Here is a 7,500-nt window from a genome sequence, read left to right as displayed (position 1 = left end):
CTATACCCCAAGACAGTGGAGGACCATGATACAGAGGCTATGGCACTACCCAAGACTAAAGAACAACGGTTTGATTTTGGAGTGTCCTTCTCCTAGAAGAGTTGCTTACCATAGCTAAAGAATCTCTTCTACCCTTACCAAGAGGAAAGTGGCCACTGATCAATTAAAGTGCAGTAGTTAACCCCTTGTGTGAAGAATAAATGTTTGGTAATCTCAATGTTGACAGGGGTATGTGGACACAGGAGAATATGTAAAGAATAGGCCAGACTATTCCCACTATATAAATGCAAAAATTCCTCCAGAGAGCACGAACATTATAATCTGGTTACCCGTACCTATAATTTTCAATAAATTGTAAGACGTAAACTTGTAAAAATAAAAATTTCAAGGGTATCATAATTTTTCGTAGTTTTACTTTTTTTCAGACGCATCAGACAAATCAATAAACCTCAGTTCGGCTACACCTTATCCGTTGAAACAACTACACATAAGTGATATAAAAATTCACATATAAAATAAAGGTGAATTATCAATAGAATGATACCTGATGCCAAAGGTAATTATTTTGTCCTGTTTTGTGGCATATAAGATATACTGTCAGTTTAAAAATATCAGAATACATTTGATACCTTTCTGGTTACCGCTCCTTTTTCCTTGCATATACACTTACTTTTCCACATTTTCATTTTTCCTTATACACCTGACAACACTGCGATAACCAACAAATACTTCTTCACATAAGGAGTTAACTACTTCAGTATAATTGTTCAGTGGCTACTTTCCACTTGGTAAGGATTAGAAGAGACTCTTTAGCTATGGTATGCAGCTCTTCTAAGAAAAGGACACTCCAAAATCAAACAATTCTCCCCAACTCTTGGGTTGTGGCATGGCATCTGTACCATGTTCTTTACCTGTCTTGAGTTAGAGTTCTTACTTGCGGCTCTCAGTCACAATATCCTTTCTTCACTGGGCTATTTTCCCTATTGGAACCTTTGAACTTATAGTATCTTTTTTCAACTAGGGTTGTAGCCTAGCTGCTACTGCTAATAATAATAATAATAATAATAATAATAATAATAATAATAATAATAATAGTATGAGGAATAATTAAATAGCGATCAACAAATATTTAGATTCTCGACATCACATTGTCGGTTTGATCATTAGTCTTTCGATAGACACAAGATCTGAGTATAAATAGTAAAATAAGCATACATCAGGTATAAAGTAATGTCAGAATAGGCAGGTATACTAAAGCTTCAAAAAACAAGTCCAGCTACATTGAATAAAATCGGTAAGCAAGTCTAAATGTGAGAGAGAGAGAGAGAGAGAGAGAGAGAGAGAGAGAGAGAGAGAGAGAGAGAGAGAGAGAGAGAGAGAGAGTTTGTTTCAAGTGCTATGAAGGATCGAGTGCTCCTGACCTACCTCAAGCTTTTGAGGATAGTCTCAGAAGTGACCCTTAAGGGTAGTTAGAAAACACTACCGACATAAAATCCAGTTTGTATTCCTTCCTAAGGTTAGCATGAAGATGGGAAGGGGTCTCGTGGTCATGGGCAAACCACCATTATGGACAGAAAATGCAACATTAAGTGCATACCCCCGTTTAGTAAATACGGCTTCACGCAAAGTAAAATGCAATGAAGCAAAAAAAAATTATTTTTAGTGATTGGAACCTTCGGGGTAGTATTATCAATCCATTAAATATTGAATTACACATATAACATAAGAAGTGAAAGTTTTTTTTTATACTATATGAAACGGACTTTAACAGATATCACAAATCAATACAAATAAATAAATGCGTAATTAGTATCTACATCAACGAAAGAACGTGACCAAATTCGATTTATGTACCTGTTCAGAATGCAGGCCCTATCACTGAACACTAAAATTTTATATTACAACGGTATCAAAATTGCATTGCAATAATTATAAAAAATCCACGAAAGCATTTTATTATTCGATAAAAAAAACAATAGAGTTAGATAAACAAAACTTTAAGAACAACATAGTTTTAGAGGAACCAACAAGAAAAGGTGGCTGAGGCAAATGGAGTTGTGGTCAAAGGTTGGGCAGTTTGTATGAAGAGAATTAATTTTGGAAAGAAGTGAAGAGAGTAAGGAAAGGGGGATCGAGAAGGGAAGAGGCAGTCAAAGGTGAAAATTTAAGGTTGTTGGAAGATGGGGCGAGAAAAAGATGGGCCGAGTATTTTGGAAGGTTGTATGTTGAGGATGATAGGGAGGCAGCTATAATTGTTGAATTGTTGCTGTATGTGTTGAGGTGTCAGCGATGAAAGATGAGAATGAAAGATTACAGAAGAGGAAATGAATAGAGCACTAGATGAAAAGAGAGCAGGAAAAGCACCTGGATGGATAGTGTGAGGGCTGCGATGTTAAAAGAAGAGGATGTGTTTTGCTGGAATGGTTGGTGACATTGTTTAACATGTTTCATGTAAAGGAGAGGTGCATGATGTTGTAATTCTATGGGGTATTAGTTTGCTGAGTGTGGATGGAAAAATGTATGGTAGAGTGTTAATCAATAGGATTGAGGATAAAAAGGAGGTTGCAATCTTAGAAGAGCAGGGAGGCTTTAGAAGTCAGGGATTGTATGGCTAAGATTTTTAATATTAGGCTGATATGTGAGAAATATTTACCAAAAGGTAAGGAGGTACATTTTGCATATGTGGGTCTGGAGAAAACTTATGATAGAGTTGATAAGGATGTGATGTGGAATTTAATAAAGTTATATGGAATTGGTGGAAGATTGTTGCAAGCAGTGAAGAATTTATACGTAAGCAGTAAAGCATTTGTTAGGATAGGGAAAAAAGTGCGCAACTGGTTCACAGTGAAAGTGAGGCTGAGACGGATGTGTGATGTTGCCAGGGTTCTTCAATTTTTTTTTTGTTGATGGACCTATAAGAGAGGTGAATGTTTGAGTGCTTAGTTGAGAATTGAAACTGATATATGAAAGTGATCATGAGTAGGAAGTGAATCAGTTGTTACTTAGAATGATACTGTATTCGTTGCAAACTTGGAGGAGAAGCTGTGCCGATTCATGAGAGTTTGAAAGGTTGTGTGGGATGGAAGTTGAGAGTTAATGTGGATAAGAGTAAGGTTATGAGGTGCTAAAGAAAGGAGGGTAGTGCTAGAATGAATATCATGTTGAACGGTGAGTTACTTGAGGAAGTAGATCACTTTAAGTACTTGGATTCTGTTGTTGCTGCAAATGGTGGAGTGGAAGCAGATGTACGTCAGAAAATGAATGAAGGGTGTAAAGTGTTGGAGGAAGTGAAAGGAGTGATAAAGAATACAGGGTTGGTGATGAATGTAAAGAGATCTTTATGAGAAAGTGATTGCACCAACTGGTATGTATGGATCGGAGTTGGGGAGAATGAAAGTGATAAAGCAACAAAAATTGAATGTGTTCGTAATGAAATGTCTAACAAGTATGGCCGATGTATCTTCAATGGATACGGTTACGAATAAAGAAGTAATATCGAAAACAGTTGTGAGGGATGAATTAACAGCTAGAGTGGATATGAAGTTGTTGAGGTGGTTTGACCATGTAGAGGGGATGGAAAATGGTTGTCTGCTGAAGAAGGTGATGAATGCAAGCATTGATGAGAGAAGTGCAAGAGGAAGTCCAAAGTTTGGGTAGATGGATGGAGTGACAGGAAGGTAGATGTGTGAGAGGCAAAAGAGCATGCTAGGAATAGAAATGAATGGCAAGCGATTGTGACATAGTTCCGACAGGCCCTGCTGCTACTTTGGGTCACCTTGGTGACTGCTGAGATAGCATCAGTAGGGGTCAGCATATGAAGCTTCATTTGTGGTGGAAGACGGCGGAAGAGGGTGGAGTGTGGCACCTTGGCATTACCAACCAAAGTCGACCGAGTCTCAAGAAGAACAAGGAAAAAATTCCCCTTTGTTTCTTTTTGGATGATGGCTACCTCCCATGTTGAGGGAAGTGCCAAGGTAGATAGTGATAGAAAAAGGAAAGATTTTTAAGCAATCGGAATGTGAAAAACCGCACCTTTCATAAACTGTTCATTCACAACAAGAGATCAAACTTTATTCATCTTGATTGCAATTCTGTCAATAAGACATTTCTACTAATAGAGTACAGTACATTAAATCTGATGGGCCACAGCGGTAGAGATCTTGAGTCTGTCAGGACATTTCTTTGCAACAGTGAACATCCTTCTTTGTTGCGGTTACCATAACGCATGACCAAACAAGATGAACTAGACATTTGGTCATCAAATCGTTTGATGTGATTCAACTTAAGGTAATTTTTTTTGGAAAATATACTATATTACTGTGTTGTATTTACAGTAAAGAAAAATGTATTGTTTAATATCATAATGAAATACTTTCCTTACTGGTTAACACTGAATAAACAATCGTACTATAATTCATTTATAAGGATTTATCACAAATAAACGATCATATTTTATGCTTATTTAATATTAATGCCAATATGAAACAAAACCGTTCTTGAGAGTAATTTACAAGATAAGAAGAGAGCGAAATTGATGTTAAGGTATAAAATTTCTAATGCTGCAAAACACTACACTAATATGGTATACATTTGTGCATTTAAATTTTGATGGGCTTAAAACACTCCTAAATAATGAAACCAGCGAGGCAAACCAAATCAGCATAATCACCTTCATGTTATCATTCCGTGCATATCTCAATTAATGGAATAACCATCTATATATTTATATCAACTCAATAAATGTTCACACTCCGGAACAATAAACCATAAACACCGAATTGTTCTGCTTCCATACGTAAACATCAAAAAATTCTCTCTCTCTCTCTCTCTCTCTCTCTCTCTCTCTCTCTCTCTCTCTCTCTCTCTCTCTCTCTCTCTCTCTCTCTCTCTCTCCTTCCTACAGCATTATGTGCAAAACAAATCGTAGAATCAAATAAACCCAATCTCAAATCCCCACCAACATCAGTTTACATAAGAAAGGCTTAAACATGTAAATGCTTCAGTCTCTCGCTCTCTCATCAACAAAAGTATCAGTTTGCATAAAAAAAAATCTCATATACGCAACGGCTTCCTCTCTTTCTCTCTAATGCAAAAGAATATGTTATAAGCTTGCTCCTGCATCTGATTTTGGCTGGCCACAGCCCCCACATGAGCAACATAAAGGACGCTAAGGAAGCCCTCACAATAAGATGTTCATTTTAAAGGGCCAATCACTCGGAACATACATCAACAAGCCTTCCAACAATAACGAATTTTCCTTCCCCAACCATCTCCCATTTAGATAAAGCCTAAAGATCTCTGGGTTTATCCTCTTACTTGCAGAGACGTTTTTGGAAGTGGAAATACTAACGCAAGGGAAGATGGAATCGCCAAAGAAAGTCCTAACGCGAAGACATACTTTTCGAGGAATATCATGAAGAGTCTGCAACCCTGGAAATGCATGTACATTCAAGCAATCATCCATACATAGGCTATCCAATATAATATAATGGATACAGTTTGGTGGAATTTACACACACACACACTATATATATATATATATATATATATATATATATATATATATATATATATATATATATATATATATATATATATATATATATATATATATATATATAGAATGGCCCTCCTAGGGCATGTGATGCCCTACTTATAATTTCCAATACTGTACAGAAATCCCTGATTGTGGTTAAAATATTTTAATGTTTTTTTTTTTTTTTTTAAGCCTGAAAAGAGAAGTTATTGATGGCTACCATAGTGACTATAGGAATGTAATATCTAGCGTAGTCGTCTCGGACCATTGTGTTTCATAATACTGTTTATCCTGTACGATATGAGGTTTGGCCTCTATGGTTGCTGTATCCCTTAATAGAGATCGAGCTAAGTTTAATGCATGATGCAAATTACGGGGATGAAGCTGAACCAGAACAGAACTCGAAATTGCACTGAGGATGTCATTTCAACTATTCAAAAACTTGTTCAAAATCTAGTTGCGATTCTTAATCATAAATTTAATTTTGAGAAACCTTTCGTCTGTTTCTTCTTCAATAGCACATAAATGCATGTCAAGAATTTTTGTAAAGATTTGTGGTGACCAATCCGTACAAAGGAAATGTTTTAGTACTTTCACTTCACTCTTTTGTGTATTGTTCTTCTGTCTGGGCTTCAGCAGCCGAATCTCCTTTATCAGCTGTCCTCTAGGTCTGCTAAATTCCTATCACAAATCCAGCCCAATCCTTCTCCACCATCTCGACCGTTCTACGCATTACAAAATACATGAAGAGGATAAACAACATGAGTAACAATATTTGCCCTTGTAGCACTTCGCTTTTCACTGTAAATCCATTTGATAAGACTCCATTAACATTAACTTTGCACTTGCTATGCTCATGAACAGATTTAATCAAATTTATATATGAGGAATTCCATAATAATGCAGGACTCGCCACAAAATTGCCATGTGCACACTATCAAAGGCTTTTTCCTAGTCCATAAATGCCATCAAAAGGAAATTTCTATATTCTAAACATTGCTGTACATGTCTCAAAATAAAAATTTGGTAAGTGCAACTTCTACCTTTCCTAAATCCTGCTTGTTCATCTCTCAGCTTTTTCATCAATCTTTCTCTTCAGTCTCTTTAGAATAAGCATACTATATTTCATAACAACTGACGTAAGTGTTATGCATCTGGATTATTGAAATCAGTCATATTTCCTTTGTTTTGCTATTTTTACCAACACTCCTAACTCCCATTCATCAGGTTTTGCCTCTTCATGCCACATTCTACAAAATAATCTTGTAAGTACTATTTCAGTCACTTTATTTTCGGCCAGTATCATCTCAGCAGTTATTCCATTATATCCAGGGGCTTTCCATCTCTTCAGTTTTTTTAGGAAAGCTTTGACTTCAAACACACCAATTTCATTCATGGGCATATCAAGGTCTTCATCAGCTTCAGGTATTTCAATTAAATTATTCCCTTCATCTCTCCTAGTCATAACCTCACTTAAGTGTTCCATTCAACGTTGTCTTACTTCATTTTCTGTTGCTATAACAGAGCCATCTCTCTTTTTGATGGGTATATGTTTCTTCTTTTATGCCCCAGTCGAAATTTCACTAATAATTCTATGAGCAATTCTTACACCATAGCCACTTCCTGAATTTATAGCATAGTCAGCCTTATCTGCTGCACTGTCTAAATATTCTCTCCAGTCATTCCTGGCTTTTCTTTTGACCTCACTGTCAATACTGGAATACTTAGCATGCTCTACCTTGTAATTGTTATTACTTCCTTGAAAACTTTCAACAATCAATTTCTGTCTTTGTCCCCTTTTTATAGTCTCTCGAATATCATTTGATATTCATGGCTTTCTCCTTGTAACTGCGTGTCCCAAGACTTCACTACCAACTGATTGATTATGTTTTTAATATCACACTTCTTCATTAATTGTCTGTTCCTCGCCTCTTAAAGATTTTAAGACGGTAAATCGATTCCTA

This window comes from Palaemon carinicauda, chromosome 27 (assembly GCF_036898095.1).
Source record: "Palaemon carinicauda isolate YSFRI2023 chromosome 27, ASM3689809v2, whole genome shotgun sequence".
NCBI classification, from domain to species: Eukaryota; Metazoa; Arthropoda; class Malacostraca; order Decapoda; family Palaemonidae; genus Palaemon; species Palaemon carinicauda.
Note: the sequence above shows the minus strand (reverse complement) of the source record.